Source organism: Thalassophryne amazonica, chromosome 2, assembly GCF_902500255.1.
Source record: "Thalassophryne amazonica chromosome 2, fThaAma1.1, whole genome shotgun sequence".
NCBI classification, from domain to species: domain Eukaryota; kingdom Metazoa; phylum Chordata; class Actinopteri; order Batrachoidiformes; family Batrachoididae; genus Thalassophryne; species Thalassophryne amazonica.
This window is the reverse complement of record NC_047104.1, coordinates 61,234,283-61,251,268: the sequence shown is the minus strand read 5'-3', so window position 1 is coordinate 61,251,268 and position 16,986 is coordinate 61,234,283. Positions and strand designations below refer to the sequence as shown.

General features: G+C 39.9%; 1 protein-coding gene and 1 long non-coding RNA gene across 3 annotated transcripts in view; one reads left to right on the top strand and one right to left on the bottom strand.

The window, feature by feature from the left end:
• The window catches only part of insyn1 (inhibitory synaptic factor 1), a 206,010-nt gene that overhangs the window by 156,604 nt on the left and 32,420 nt on the right, over positions 1-16,986 (top strand). The window lies entirely within an intron of this gene.
• LOC117524901 lies at positions 1,283-16,759 on the bottom strand. The gene is made up of 3 exons (XR_004564898.1): positions 16,464-16,759; positions 9,182-9,184; positions 1,283-1,294 (listed from the first exon to the last, which is right to left on the bottom strand). It is a non-coding gene; the product is annotated as an uncharacterized LOC117524901 (long non-coding RNA).

Sequence of the window (16,986 nt, the reverse complement as noted above, 5' to 3'; positions counted from 1 at the left end):
TTGTAATGAAAGATGTGTGGAGGAATTTGCGCGTCGGCATGGAGCCACTCATGGCACGCAGCAAAAAAAACACCTCTGTGTTGGAAACCATTCGGAAGATTCAGACGGCTTTCGATGGCTTTTCAGTCGAGTGAGTATCCGAAAATTGTGTAACAGCTGGACATGCCACAACATGTCCTGTGAGACTTCCAACACGGAGGTGTTTTTTTGTTGCGCGCCATGAGCGGCTTTGTGCTGACGCGCGAATTCCTCCGCACGTCTTTCATTACAAAATCTCCTGTAACAGTGGAATGTGCCACAAAAGTGCTAATTCCAGCTCTCTTGCCATTTCTGTGGTAGTCACACGATGTCCCGGATCAACACAGCGTTCAGTTTGGAAATGATCTGGTCGTTCCAGCCTGTCGATGGCCGCTCGGTGTGCCACGCGCCCTCCATCGCTGTGGGCCGTCTTTAAAAAGGTTTTAACACTCCTTAATCCGTGTGACGCCGACAGAATCTTCACCGAAAGCCATCTGAATCTTTCGAATGGTTTCCAACTGGCTGTCTCTAACAGTTTCTGAAAAAAATTTCATGGAGCAAAGCGGCAGTCGCGCTGCCATTTCTGTGACAATAAAAATCAGATGAGGGGGTGGACCAGTGCTCACTCAAAGCCTGCCCACAGGCGAATGACACAACCGACAGGCGTGGAAAAAACTCACGCATGCGCACGAAGGTTCAAGCTTGGCTGATGCAATCACATGTGATTCAAATCCATATAGTTTTTGAAAAAAATATAAAGGTCCGTTACTTTTCGGACAGACCTCGTATGATGAACAATCACAGTTGTATAACGTATGTAGTGAGGAAACAGATACAACGCATTGTGATTATCACGGCAGTATTACGGGTGTATTATGAATGCATCGCGCACGTGTTGTGCGTGCATGGCATCTGCATTGCGGTCATAAAAGAAGCACACTCGGGCCGTCGGCATCACTATTCACATCAACAATACAGGCTTTGGAGCATTTGCTGGACTTGGACAAGTTGATTGGAGTAAACAAGCAGTGAACAGGGCGAGTGGTGACGTCAGCGGATCGTACCAGAGCACAGCTCATCTGAACGATTATAACAAGAAGTTAAATCTGTTATAAACAAAGGAATAAATACTGTAACAGCTGCAGACAAGAAGGAAAAAACACGCAACTGTTTTATCAAGCCCTGACAATGTAAACAAATCAAATAATTACCTTTTAAGATGGCTCAAAATGCTTTCTGCAGCTTGTTGGCCATTCGCGCGCGCGTGCAGCTTCCTCTGTGATTCAGGAGGTGATTAGAGCCGTTTTCAACAGCCAATTTGCAGAATAAAATGATTAATCCGCCACAAAATAATTATTTTATATACACAGCATCCAGCGCAGAGCGCATGGCAGCTGGTAGAACAAAGAACGGTGTCCAGCTGTGAACACATCTGATTTACATTCGCCACAAATCAGATGCAAAGCAGACGTAATAAAAATGCTTTATTCGTGGCCAGTCTGTATGCAGTCGCTACAACTTATTTTAGTTCGTGATGTGGACATGATGGGCAACCAAAATATTCGTTTTACACACTGTGGCAGTCCGCTGCCAAGCCGCAAATCCCTGTCAGTTGCGGATATCAGCAGATGACGGCGAATATACATCGCATAGATTGACTACGTATATGTATGTATTGAGTATGTATGAAGTATGTAAGGCAGATGTCATCCGCTGCCAAAACTTTCTGCAGCTCAAAAATCCTGGCAATGGAAAAACGTGCCTCTGCGGATAATTGCAGACATGTGCGGGTATCAGCTGACTCATACAAGCATGTTTCACAGATATTGCAGATGTTAAGCGAATATGAGCCAATTTTGTGCGCAATCCATATGCAAATCCTCCTAAACACCAGTGGGACCGGGCCCTTAAGCAACTTAAGTGTGATGTTGGTACCATGAGTGAAATGTGTATTGCTTTTAATGTCTTCCACTACCATCTCTGTTTGTCAAATTAAAAGCACATGCTTACTCCAAAAAAGACAGTAAGATCTGTGTGTTCATGCGTGTGTGCAATTTTTTTTATAATGCACAAGCTGTGGAGAGCTGACATTTGCCATTTGGTATGTTTATGGGTTTTGGGTCAAGGATGAATGGCACCAAAACTGAACGTTGATAGGATTAAGGTTTTGAGAGAAGCTACAAATACAAACACTAAACAGTGGACATTGATATTAACATTCTGGACTCCACCACAATCCAGCATGGGGCGCTAAATCATCTATATTTTGAAAGCATGAGTCTGTGTGTGTGCGTGGGTGATTTTATTTAGTAAGTTCAATGTAAGTACATAATATAATTGTAAATATGTTTAAAAAACATGGATGACACAAGAAAGTGAAAACATTTATTTCCATTGTGGTCCATTTAAAAATCAAAAGTAGAACAAAATGACAAAATAGAAGTAATAACTCTGGTATACAAATATTTAGTTGTCTGCTTCAGAAATAAAATGTGCTATATATTATGGATTTTGGCATGTTGAATTCAAATATGACAATAACAATGGCTAATTGGCTACTGTTTCCAAGATATACAGGGTTTTACATTTTGTGCCTACATAATTATATTGTGTTAACAGCAGAGTTTTCATGAAAAATCATAAACATACATCTTTATGTTTCTCTGACTGTTTGTGCAATATTTCACCTGTTCTCTTTTTGTAACACTTTAACAGTCCAGCAAATGGATTATATATTAATTCTTAGTAGCACAGTAGTAGCACTTCTTAAAACTACAGCCAATCAACAATTTAAAACATTTTCATTCTTCGTGGCCCAAAATTAGTAAAGTTTGACTATATTTCAGAATCATTTCAGCTGTAGACCAGTGTAATAACATTTAATAATAATAGTGTATATGATAACAACAACCTAAACAATTTATAAATGCATTAAGACAGTAAATTAACATTCAAAAATATGTAATTAACAGGAAATAAAAGGGTTGAGTTCTTCAAAAACTGTTGAGGTCTAAGGTTCTAAAAACATTCTGGACTCACACACCATTCCAACTCATTATAGAAACTTTGCACAATTTATTACCACCCTTAAAAATGTCAGCTACCTATTTTGTAAACACTACGCTATCTAGAGTCCGTGGATCACCTAGATTGATATAAAAACTCTAAATATGTGGAGTTTACACCATCACTCACAAGGTAATAACTCAAAGAAGCAAGTTAGTTGGAAATTACCTCTCTATCAGATCCTTATTCTTGCCTTTTTAAACTTGCAATTCTGCACTTTAACCATCTTTAGTTCCACTACTGTTGGGTGAGTTATTAATGGTAAGTTAATAACAGCTCCAGGTACATCTTCTGGTTCCAAATTTGGCTTAAAAGTGTCACATCCCCTCTTTGTCTATAGGCATAAATGCTGGCTGTAGAGTATCCCATGATGCATTGCGCGAGGGCTACTTCCAGGCATGTGCACTGGCACATGCAGTCCCCCAGTTGCAAAAGGCAGAGTCACTATGTCCCTTTTGAGCAACATGGTGGTGCAACACGGTGGCCTCCACGAGGTTCCCGGGTTCCATATATCTATGACGGGCTCATGTTAAGCTTATGAAAACTCATAGTCTCTGATACAGGTCATTATATACTAATGAACACATAGTTATGAATGCTATTTTCCATTTCTGCTCATAAAACCCCTAAATCCTGCACACTAACTTTAACAACACATCATTCAGATTGTCCCTTTTCCATGGCTTTCAATGTTCAACTTTAAAGGTGCCCTAAATGCAGCGGTGGGCATAGTTCCACTAACCGCTAATTATCAAAGATAATGCTTTCATTATCGGATTAGCTTTTCAGATAACTTTGAAAACTATCATCGGACCAATTATCTTCTGATAAGTTTTGGTCCGATAATTTTGAGACCGCTAACATTTTTGCAGACATAGTTTTTTTGTAGTAGATCTGCAGTTCTATACTCTACAAACAGAAAAGCTGGTTCCAGAATAAACTGCTCTATCCTGTGCAGGCAAAGGAGAACTGGTTATAGAAAAGGGAAAAAAAAAAAAAATTTCTTTTGATCTCATACTAACATGCTGGCAATACCACCCAAGTCATCCAGAGGCATAGAGTTTTAACTTACGGTTAGAATTTTAATCAACCCAATTTTGGGCAAGTTATTTAAATTAACGTCATGTCTGAAGTTTTATGAAGTGAAAATATCAGATATATGTTTTAGTTTTAAAGTAATGCACGAATTTTGAAGGTTTTAGTGTGGACATGGTGTGTGCGCAGTGCATTGTGGGTAAAAGTTCATGACAGGAAAAATGCATTTGAGACACTCTGATTAGGCTCCACACGGACAACAGCATTAAACTCTTTGTATAATGTGTCTAAAACTCTCGTGAAGAAGAAGCCCAGGTTGCTTTACCAAAAGCCAAACTTGTGATTCAGGCCATGTGATATAACCGGCGTCAAAATGCATAGAACACTGCCATCTACTGGCACCCGGTTATATCACAGTGTTGTCGACCACAGCATTTTAAAATTATCTGTAGGTTCCCAAAACCTGACAGATCACACAGGTGGAGATAAAAACAAATCATAGATCTGACAGGTTTAGTTGTACAGTGTGTGGTGTCAGCCACACAGTAAAAACAACACACAAACAGATTTCACACACGAACATTCCCAGGTCAGACACTTTGCTTTCTAATTGGCTCCATGTCACATTTAGCTCCTCACATCCTTCTGAGCAGATCAGAGCGCGCTTACAAACCACACACGGCAGGAATATCTGATATGATTATATTTAGCATCATCACTATTGCCGGGGCATCCTTAAGATTGTCAGAAGGGGAAGATTGGGTCCGATATTTGCCTAATTATCTTGCCATGTGAACCAGGCTTGATGTTATGACGCCTCACGGAGTGACTGCACCGAACATGTTTTCACTATTATTTGATTTCTTTGTGCGACTGATATCATTATTCAAGCATTCAAAATGCGATTCCTATCGCCACATAACTCCAACCACACATGAGAAAGTTTTTTGACAGAAACATTGTCTCCTTAACCGGATAGAGTTGTGATGTCATTGTGCGTGTGCTTAGGTGCTGTCTAGCGGGATCTTGAAAATTTTTTTCTTTTTTTTATACAAATAAAAAAAAATGACATTTTACAAAAGCACATTTATTTGTAAACACCAACACGTTCCATTGATTCACTTGTGTTGGTTTTTACATAGAATGAATCAACCAATCAGTATGAGTGGAGGCTTATGAATCAACCAATCAGTATGAGCGGAGGCTTAGTTACCCATAATCCCCTTTGGGAATCTGTGTGTTAATGTTCAAATCTTCAGAATTAGTGCATTATTTTAAAATTAACAGATGTGTTATATCACTTTGTACATTTTAAGAGTTTACATTTATGTAGTTATTCTATCCGGAATAATTTTGTTTTTAAAGCAAAACCATAATTCAAACCTGCTTTCCATTTCAAGACCTTTGCCTCATTGCAGGACCACTGTATCTGCATGGAGAGGCATTACAGATTTTCATATATGGTTCGAGAGATCCAGCAACTGGAAGGGTGGGTTTTGGTATTTATGTTCATCGTTTTGAGTTCAGTCTGTGTTGCTGTTTGTCTGACGGCATTTCTGTATTTACAGCTGAGTTGATTGCAATCCTCTGGGCACTGTGGTGGGTAGAGGAAGCTGGACTTAAACGTGTGGTAATTTGTTCTGATTCTCTGTCTTCGCTGATGTCTTTAGTGGGTGGAGGGTGCGTGGCTAGAGCGGATGTAGATAATGAAATTTTGATGTTGCTTTTTAAACTTGGGGAGACTGTGTGTTGTGTTGGTTTTCTGTGGGTCCCGGCCTACGTGGGAATTCATGGGAATGAAATGGCTGATGCTGCTGCTAAGGCCAGCCTAAGACACTGGACACCATCTTGTTTAATGTTCCTTTTAGTAGAATGGAGTGCTGTTTTGTTACTGTTAGTATTCACCAGCAATGGCAGCACATTTGGGATACTGAGACCAGGGGAAGGCACCTTCACCCTATTGCATGGGTTAAAGCAATAAATTTTCATCTGACTGAAATTTTTTCCTGGCAAAAATCAATGCCAGCAATTCCATAAAATGTGGCGTAGTGGGGGCACACACTCTTTTTTCCTCAGTAAATACAATAAACACATTATACAGCATACAAATCTATTCTAAATAGCCTTTAAGGAGAGACAGACAAAGCATAAAAAGAATGCAAAACTTGAACATAAAGGTACATAAAGGGTGGTGGGGGGCTGGGTATAGTCTTGATTCTAGAGGTGCTCCCCCAGAACATTTTATAAAGACCAAGTCAAATTTTGTGTATTCTGGTGAATTTTAACAGGTACAAAACCCTCTGAAACAAATAAAAGTCACTTCAAAGTGTAGAGTAAAAACACACTATTGATTATGGGGGGTCTGGGGGTGCTCCCCCAGAAATTTTTTAAAAGAGCAAGTCAAATTTTGTATATACTAGTGAATTTTAATGGGTATGAAGTCCCCTGAAACAAAGAAAACTCACTTCAAACTGTCAAGTAAAAATTCTTTGTCTTCTGAGGTATTTTGATTTGTTCTAATCCGGTGAATGCACCAAATGGGTGCTGTGTTTCTGGCTGTACAGTCAACGGAATACAAAATTAGGGCCTAAAGCAACTGACAACGTTGTTCTGCTGTGCACAAAGTAACACTGTCACCACTTTCGAAAATGCATGCGCACTGAGAAACTCAAAACTGGCGTATTCACATTTAATCGGTAAAATGCTTTCACTCGTTAAAACATACTAGGGCTGCAACTAACGATTATTTTAGTAATCGATTAATCTTTTTTTTGTTGTTTGTTTTGTTTTTTGTTTTTTTTACTTACTTGTGAATTTTGCCATTATTTCTTGAAGTGAGTTATTATTAAACGGCCTTTGTCACGCAACATCAACATTTGAGCTTGTAATAAAATTATCAAATCAAATCAATTTTATTTATATAGCGCCAAATCACAACACACAGTTGCCCCAAGGCACTTTATACGTATTGTAAGGCAAAAGCCATACAATAATTACAGAAAAACCCCAACAGTCAAAACAACCCCCTGTGAGCAAGCACTTGGCGACAGTGGGAAGGAAAAACTCCCTTTTAACAGGAAGAAACCTCCAACAGAACCAGGCACAGGGAGGGGCAGTCTTCTGCTGGGACTGGTTGGGGTTGCGGGGAGAGAATCAGGAAAAAGACATGCAGTGGAAGACAGCAGAGATCAATCACTAATGATTAAATGCAGAGTGGTGCATACAGAGCAAAAAGAGAAAGAAACACTCAGTGCATCATGGGAACCCAGCAGTCTATGTCTATAGCAGTATAACTAAGGGATGGTTCAGGGTCACCTGATCCAGCCCTAACTATAAGCTTTAGCAAAAAGGAAAGTTTTAAGCCTAATCTTAAAAGTAGAGAGGGTATCTGTCTCCCTGATCCGAATTGGGAACTGGTTCCAGAGGAGAGGAGCCTGAAAGCTGAAGGCTCTGCCTCCCATTCTACTCTTAAAAACCCTAGGAACTACAGGTAAGCCTGCAGTCTAAGAGCGAAGCGCTCTATTGGGGTGATATGGTACTATCTAAGATAAGATGGGACCTGATTATTCAAAACCTTATAAGTAAGAAGAAGAATTTTAAATTCTATTCTAGAATTAACAGGAAGCCAATGAAGAGAGGCCAATATGGGTGAAATATGCTCTCTCCTTCTAGTCCCCGTCAGTACTCTAGCTGCAGCATTTTGAATTAACTGAAGGCTTTTCAGGGAACTTTTAGGACAACCTGATAATAATGAATTACAATAGTTCAGCCTAGAGGAAATAAATGCATGAATTAGTTTTTCAGCATCACTCTGAGACATTATGATGTTATATTCTCATCAAAAACATACCTGGAGTAATGTTTTGTTTTATTTTGCACATACATACACACCACAGAGATTTCCTTCAGGTTTCACCCGATTATGAGCATTTTTAGATGCCTACAGCAACTATCTCAACCACTGATATCATATTACAGCAAGAGTCCACAAAAGTATTTTAAAGGCCTGAAGTGTAATATGTGATCTTTAATAAGTTATTTTCATGAAAAAAGACACAAATGTGCAGTTTACTGCATTTTACTTTTTCTTGTATAAAAACACAGCTTAGATGTGGTTTGACTGAAACAAATTGTCATTTAAACAAATAAAACAGGGATGAAGTTGAGGTTTAAGAGTCACTCGGTGTTCACAGGAAACAGTTATTTCCATACTTATTTATGTTCATTGTTAGTTGGTTTTACCTTTTCTGTTGTTTTTGTTTTATCAGGTTCTTTTTGTCTGTTTCTCTAAATTTGTATTGTAGCAATATTAGTTATTATTACTTTTGTTGTTGTTGGTACAGTCACTTGCCCAGTTCTGGATCACTGCTGTAGTATTTGCGCTGCCGTTTCTCATAATCAGCGCGAATAAGCTAATACTTGGTACCAATAGAAAGGCTGATGTTTTGTCTACAAACGAACACAAGCTCGACCGGTTCCAGCCATCTTTGTGATCAGCAGAGGAATCAAAACATCAGGTCTCAGTGGTGTGCGTGCGTTTTCTGACTCACTCATTCCTGCAAGTGTGAAAGTGATGAACTCTATTCTAAGTATCTAAGTAGCAAATCTAAGTAGCAAAGGTGAGAAGAAATGGTTTGAGAGAGGTGTCAAGGAAGCATTCTTTGTAAAACAGTTGAAACCCAGCCTTAACCGCGGAGCGGGTCTCAGACACGCTTTGTCCCCTGTTTACAATGTGGTACTCAGGTCAAAGCAGTTTCAGTCTTTTTTCATGGTAATGAGTCATTCACGTCATCAGGAGAGAGTCGTCAAGGGAGCCATCAGGGGAGGCTTCCATCCTGTCATTAGGAGAGTGCTAACTAGAGCACAATAGGTGCTAATTAAAGCTATTGTTTAGTCACTAGCCTATAGCAGTCAGCCTCTCGGTAGGTGGGGTCTGGTTAGGTTAAAAAACTCCAGCTTTTGTTGGCTTCTGGTTTATTCTTCTCTACAAGAGTCAAGACAGAAGTCAGACTACCAGAGCAAGAATTTTAGCTGAGGAAGCTTCTGTGATTTAAAGCAAAACGTCCTCACGTCAAGCAACCCAGTCCAGTCAAAGATTCAAGCTTCTCTACTATGGAAACGACCTGGACAACTGAGAGCTTACACAGAAACATTCAGTGTCATTGGTTCTAGAGTGGGAAAATACTTACTTACTTGGGTAGAAAATGTCAGTGCGGCGCCATCCATGCAGACATTGCTGCTGCTTTGATTAGCGCAGAATGGGATGTTGCTTTGACAGTGAGAGTATCATATTTCAGCCCCAAAACACACATGACACCACGTGCGCAAGCGTATGTGTGGTTAAATTTTCCAAATGACGGAAATCCGTCGCGGTGACGGAGAACTTTAACCCATGCACTATTGTTTCAAAAATAAAGCAGGGTAATATGTCACTGGGTGTCTCACGTCACGATGATGTGAAGTTGGCAAGGCTTAGGCTGGGTCACTGTGGATTAAACACTGGGCTGTATGTGCTTGGGAAACACCTGGACGGTTGCTGTCATTTTTGCGGCGTCTCTGAATCTGTTCTTCATGTGTTAATACAATGCCCTTTGTATGCAGAGAATACAACGGTCATGTTTGGTGGTTTGGTAGATTTGGGTTATAGTACCTTTTCCTTGAGGACATTACTAGGGCATGGAGCCTCCCCAAAAGTGAGAGCGAATTTGGTGCTTTGTTTTTTAAAAACTTGAGGCTTGTATTACAAAATATAGAAGTGCTGTCTCTATCTCATTGACGTTTAATAGGTGTTCTGTGTCTTATGCCCTGAGGGGAGCAGCAGTGCACTGAACGTGCCTAGCCTGCCCACAACCAAGAAGAAGAAGACCACTGTATCCTGTCAGGGTAAATGAGGCTTTCCTACAGCAGGGGGCAGAGTGCACAAAGACAAGCACTGGCTCATTGGCTGTTTGGGTTTGTGATCGCCGTTGGGTCTGTCAGAAGCTTTGGCGGTAGTAGCTGAGAGTGTATGGGAAGCAAAATTTAAAGTTATCGGTTATCTGTAGCTTCCAATAAGTTTTTAGGCAGTTTATCAGTTTAGTGTTTAAAAAAAGCTAACTTTTCAATTAGATGATTACCAGTTATCAAAGCTAACCTTTTGGTTAGCTGTGCCCACCACTGCCTAAATGACATTTTGCATATTAATATAGCAGTCAACAACTATTTGCAACTATTTACCACAACTATGTAAAAATTTTGTAAGTTCCTAGTGTCGTGTGCAGAGAATGAAGAAACACTCCCTCTGTGCTCTGAGTATTTCTGTCTGGTTTACATTCTGTAGTTGGGCTACACATGCATGCTCAGTGCATGAGATTTCCATGTGCACACAAATTTAGTGAATGACTCACCCTGTGAAACTGTTGCGCGGAACTCGATTTATAAAGACACATTAGTTCTCACTACTCACCATATAGATGCTGAATTTCGTTTAAGATGGCGGACGTCAATGAATTTCCACAAAAACAAGTAAGTCCCTTCAGCTGTTTAAATTGCATTTGGGGTCACCACAGCAAATGTGTATCTGTGTGTTGGATTGACACAAGCTTCACGCTAGATGACCTTCCTGACGCAACTCCACTTTACATGAAGAAATGTGGCAGGGGTGGGGTTTGAACCACAAACCTTCTGCACTGAAACCAAGTGCATTAACCACTTGGCCACCACCCTGCAATGAATTTCCACAAACACCTCCAAAAATAACACTTAGAGACTAAAAATACCTCTGACCAAGGATATGGTCAGACTGTTATACACATATGTCAGTTTTTGTTGTTTTTTTGTTTGTTTTCTCACCTTGAGAGTAGCTAAACATGTTGAAAGGCTCCAACTGGTGTCCCTTCTGCTCGATGTGGAGAACAGAAGGGGATGTAGGGAGGGTTGAGGAAGAGTGTCCAGGAAAGGAAGCTTTATTTTCAGCCTGCAAATTGTGCTAGTGCAACATCCAGTGGCAGAGGAAAAACAAAACAAAACAATCATTTAGGGCAGATTTAAAGAGTGACCTCTGCAGAAAAGCAATGGCAAACTTAAGGAAAAACTTAAGGATTCCAGTGGGGATTCCAGGCATGAAACATATCATTGTAGCAGAAAGGTGGTTATACTTACATTAGGCACCTACTGAAGATGGGTGGTTGCTATGGCAACATTAGTTCCTTGTGCTGAGCAAAGCTCAAGGCATTAAAAGTGCAGATAGTGAGGTAACGGCTGACCAGACGTCATTCCATGCCACTAAAACAAGCAAATAAACAAACAAAACAAACATGTCATATGTAATCAAGCAAATGCCAATCTATGTTTAAGATGTTATTAAGGACTAGTGAACCTTAATAACAGAAACATTGTGCTTTTGAGGAATCAAGGAATGTAGCTACTGTCTAACACAGACATGACCATCATCCTGCTCCAAAGAATGACATTTTAATCACAAAAAGGCCATGCAATGTTAAGTTCAGATTTGTTTTTAGTTCCAGTTAAGTTGTTTTTGTTTTTTTTAACTTTTACCCTCACTTGTCACAGCAAATCCAGCACAGATCGGTTTTGGTATTTTTTTTCTTTTCCCATTGGATACATCCTGATGCAACTCCAGCTCTACAGGCAAAAATATGGTCACAGCTCCTCATTTTTCGATGTGGTTTCTAAGCAAAGTACTTGTTAAGACCTACTGTGCCTCACCTCTGAGGTCTTAATGGACCAGGTGTGATCAGAGCGGCATGGCTATAGATTTAGCTGAGAAAATGTTATGGTCTTGATCCAAACCTTGCTTTATTTATTTTCTTTGTCAATTTTAACCCCTTAACGCCCAAATTTATATAGCTGTATATAAAAAAATGTTTTGTGTGTGTTTTTGCCTTTAAGTAGATGGTAAATAATGTTGAGATGATTCATTTCACTTTTGCACAAAAACTAGATAGTAATATTGGGTATTCTGGTAATTACTTTATGTTATAATGTTATAATAATAATGATGGTATGTTGCAGGCATACAGGTCAATTTGGTAAGTTGCATATTTGAGTCAGAGATTGTAGCATATATGCAACGATGGCCGTTAAGGGGTTAACAGTATGTTCATGTGATATGGTTTATTTATTGCAAAAAACAAGAATGGATGATGATATGGAACTTTTTCAAATGTCAAATATATAATAATGTGAATGGCATGAAAAAGCATATCAACAGTTGAACATTATAGAAATTGTTATTGTTGTTATTGTCGTCTGGTATAATTTTTCTTCATTCGTAATCGTGACACTGTTTTGTTGTGACTGTTAACAAAAGCATTTAAAAAAGCACGCATTGCAGCCACATAAAGGGACACATCAGATTTTATCCATATGTCAGATAAGATGCAGAATAAAACCCTGTTAATTAGCTAAAAAATCAAAATAATAACAAAAATACAATAAATAATTTGACCTGAAAAATGATTATAATCTGAACGGCTGTGATGATTTTACATGGACAGAGCACAGCTGCATGAACGGTCATATTCAGGAGCCAAACCTCTGCAGTGGAAACACACCTGACAGGATGGCATCACGATGATGGTGACACAATGTAAAATAAAGTGACAATTGACATCGTTGAGCTGAAAAACAGATCACATATTAAATCATGTACCTGTGCATTTGTGCATAAATGCCCATCTCATTTCTTGTGAGAGTCTTGTGGTATCATCATCTTATTTTAATTGCTGAACTGTGGCTTTTGTGGCACAGTTAGTACACTTGCTTCCAAATGAGGCCATGGGTTAGGGCACCTGTGCCTGATTTTGTACATCTGGAGTTGTCAGGAGGGACATTCATTGTAAAATTTGCATAAAACCGTAAGCAATTTCCATTGCAGTTGTAAATTTAAAGACGAGAACTCTGTGAAACAAATTTCATTTTAAAGCTGATAATCCCTTTTTGCATTTTTCACTGAAGCCTCAAGGAGAAAAATAAAACAAGATGAGCTATCAAACATTTGTTTGCACATTTGTACCTGAAAATTAATACATTTTTAAAACGAACCGCAAAGTTGTCATTTGTTTTTGTTCAAACTGCCTCAGATTATCGTAACTCTGTCAAGCATCTGGAGTTATGTAACGTATTAAACTAAATCATAAACTTGGTCATCCAGAGCACCATGAGAAAAACATAACGCAAAAACAGACTGATTTGATGGCCATGCAGGCCCTTTATGTTTGTGCAGCTGCGCTACAACAAATAAAACACATTTTAGTGTAAAAGCTCAAACAATGATCTAGTTTATTGTGTGATAACTTTTCATTTGGAAAACCTTCATTTAATTACTTTTAATTTTGCCCATAGTAATTGTTTGCATTGTCTCAATTGTAACTCTAAATTATTCATTCTGATTAAATACATAATGAATAATTAATTAATAATTATTATTATTTATTTATTTATTTTTTTTATAACACTCACTCACTCATCTTCAACTGCTTGCTCCAATCAAGGGTCACAGGGGGAGCTGTAGCCTATCCCAGCAGTCTTAGGGCGTGAGGCGGTATGCCCTGGACAGGATGCCAGTCTGTTGCAGAGCTACATATAACACATTTAAGATATGTAAGACCATAAACTGCAGAAATATTTCCAAGATAAATGTTTACCAGTTATTTATTTTTCCACTGCTTTAAAGCCTCACTTAAAGTGAAAGCTGTATTAAGAGAAGTAGTTTTTACAGTTGGGACTTGATCATAGTGTAAGTAAAACGTTTTTATTTTAAACAGCTCACACCTCCAGACTCTGAATCACAGTAACGGCCCTAAGGGGAATCATACTTTGTTGATAAGAGACCAAGACGAGGCCTTTTAAGCTAACAGTGTTATGTTTCGGACGCGGTCGGAGCACCGACCCAGCGTTTGAAAGGACCCAGCATAAAATAAGCAGAGCACGGTTCAAAAGATAACAGAATTTAATAAACATAACAGTGTGTGACGTGCTAAACAACTAAACAGTCCGCGGTCTGGTGAGGTGGAAACACGGTGCGCTCTCAACAGCACAAACGGTCCGGAGCCACAGCAGTTCGGACCCAGGGACCCCGCCGACACCCCCCAGGTGGCCGCGACAAACCAAGTCTGTGAAGAAAGAAAACATGAGGTGAGTCCAACTCCACACAGAGAGACACAACTCAAAGGTGCACGCAATCAGCAAACACTTCCTGGCTTAAATCTATACATCAGCTTCTCACCCTGCAGGCACGGAACAACTCAGTTCAAATCTCCACTGCAGCAGAAGCTGATTAGACAATTAGCATAACGTGACAGCTCACTAACACAAGGTGTGAGGGACACCAAATCCACTGTCATTACTTCATAAAAGTCACCAAAACCAAATTACCTCAGGAAGTGTGCTGAAGAGCGTGAGACCTCACACAATCCTCCTTCACAGACTGTGGCGTCAAACCTGGAGCGGTCTCTGCGTCCGTGATGGTGAGATTGTTCTCCTGACGTCGATCTCACACATCTGCTCACAAGGTTGAGTCTCTGGCAATCACACACTGTGCATTCAAGGTTTAAATGCAGCAATCTCTGATTAAGACAAAATACACCACAGCTGTGAGTCCCGATGACCTGCATGTGAAAACAAGCCTCAGGTGTTCAGGGTGAGGTCCTGATGCTCAGCCACTCAGTCCTGAATGCATACCACCTGGTGGGAGAAACAGAAAACAAAAACCAAGCCAGCCAAACACCCCAGCCCAATGTACAGCAAATGTGCTGTACATTTGACAATGCGCTGAGGTGCATGCTGCACACATCAATTTGTGTCTCATTCAAGGTAACAAGGACGGCGCAGCCCATTTGATGTTTTCATACTGGGACTGTTGTTTTTTTTTTTTTCTGGGCAGTGCCAAGCTTTGTTCTGATCAGTATTTAATTTTAACCTTGATCATGAAATAAATGTCTCCTAAATCAGTACTGAGTAACAGTGCTAAGAACGTATGGTCCACGATCCATTTGGAAGTGGGACTACCTGTCAGCATGAATCTGATTCTGCCCATATAATAATGCCTTAATATAAAGCATGGTCTCCTCTAATGGTCTGCTATGGTTTGGAAGAAATAATGCCTGCAAACAGCAGGTGATAATCACTACAGAGTCCTCAATAAGTGTTTGTGCACAAGTACAAAGCAAAGACAAAGAAGCTGGAGAAGAAATAAGATTGTAGAAGATAAAATTCTTTTGGTCTTTCTCCACCATATAGCAGGAGACATGAAGTTAAAATAACACTATATAGGATGCTCTGTCTCTCTCTAATGCTTGATCAGGCTATATTTGTTGGGTGGTGATGTATGAGTTCACACAATAGAAGAAAATGGGTGTACATCCCATTAAAATAAACACTGCAGGCCACGGAAACCCAGAAATGCCCGAGGTGTACTGATGGCATGTCCCGTATTAACAGTTGGGATAGATGCTCCTTCCTCAGGCTGGACCTTTCACCCAATGTCATGATGCAAAAGAGTATGTATCAAACAAATCTAACCCAAACTATAATGGAGCACTGCTGTTGAAAAGGCAGTCAGGTGTAACACACAACCTAGCAGTTTGTGGAATATACTCATCTTTAAAATTTAATTCAAGAAATTGCTGTTTCCATTCTGTTTTGTTTGTTAAACTGGCAGTATGTAGGATTTAGCATCATCTGGTGGTGAAGTTGAAGATTACATTATGTACTTTCTGGTCATGATTTTGTTTCTTTGATAGATGATATCTGTGCTTGCTTGCATTTATTTGTGACAGCCAATATGCATGATCCTCCATTTCACCAAAATGAGGGTTCTCAAACTTGTTAGCCTACCGTAGTAATCAGCAGGCAGTATATTGAGGAGCAATCGTTGATTCCTCTTCTTTCTCCATCAGCCTTCCAGCTGCTGTAAAATGCTAATGGGCAACAGTATCACCATGGCAGTGCACCATGGTGGCCTCCACGAGGGGGTCTGCTCCCATGTAAATATCAATAAAGGCCTTATTATAAGCTCATGAAGAAAACATTGATTTGTTTTTTCAGGTAAAGTAATGAACAAATGTTTATTGATAACATAATCTTCAGCTACACCTTGCAGTGCCCTGGGACCCAGAGTAGTGGCACCATCTCAGCTCATTCACCCTCTTCAGCAAAGTTGCACCACCCTTGGGGACCCTGTGTCACACAGATACAGGCACTGACCCCTCCCCCACTAAGTCAACAAGGGACACAACAAGAGATACCACCCCAGATGCTGCCCAAGCTCCTAATTGGCCTGTTGGTCCTACGTGCCCTCAAAAAGATCCCAGCTTGCGGTCTTTAATAGCTGCCAGCAGTACTTTCCCTGCCGTCAGCAGAGCTTTCCCTGCCTGCAGTCACTGGAGCTTTCCCCAGAGTCATTCTAAATACAGGGATTTATAATCTTCAAATATACCTGCAGTGCAGTGGAACCCAGAGTAGTACCATCTCAGTTCACCCCCCAACTTCAGCAACCCTGCATCACACTTGGAGACCATGATGTTAAGTTACATGGATGTAGCCACGTAGAGCACCCCGCACTAAGTTGACAATGGACATAGCCAGTGCACTGGTCAATTTCAGCTAATAAATACCCCTAAATCCTACACACTGTAGCTTTAAGACTCTGACCACCTCTGTCTCCCCCAGCTCCTCTGCCTCTATGTATTACTCTAATATGACTCACATTTGTCACATAGCATTCAGAATATATACAATTTCTATATTGCAACAAAATGCTGGCACTTTTGTTTTTCTTTTCATTTTAATTGGTCACAAAGAAAATGTATAAATAATAATAATGAATATAACTACAGCAACAACGAGAACAAAAATATCCATGAC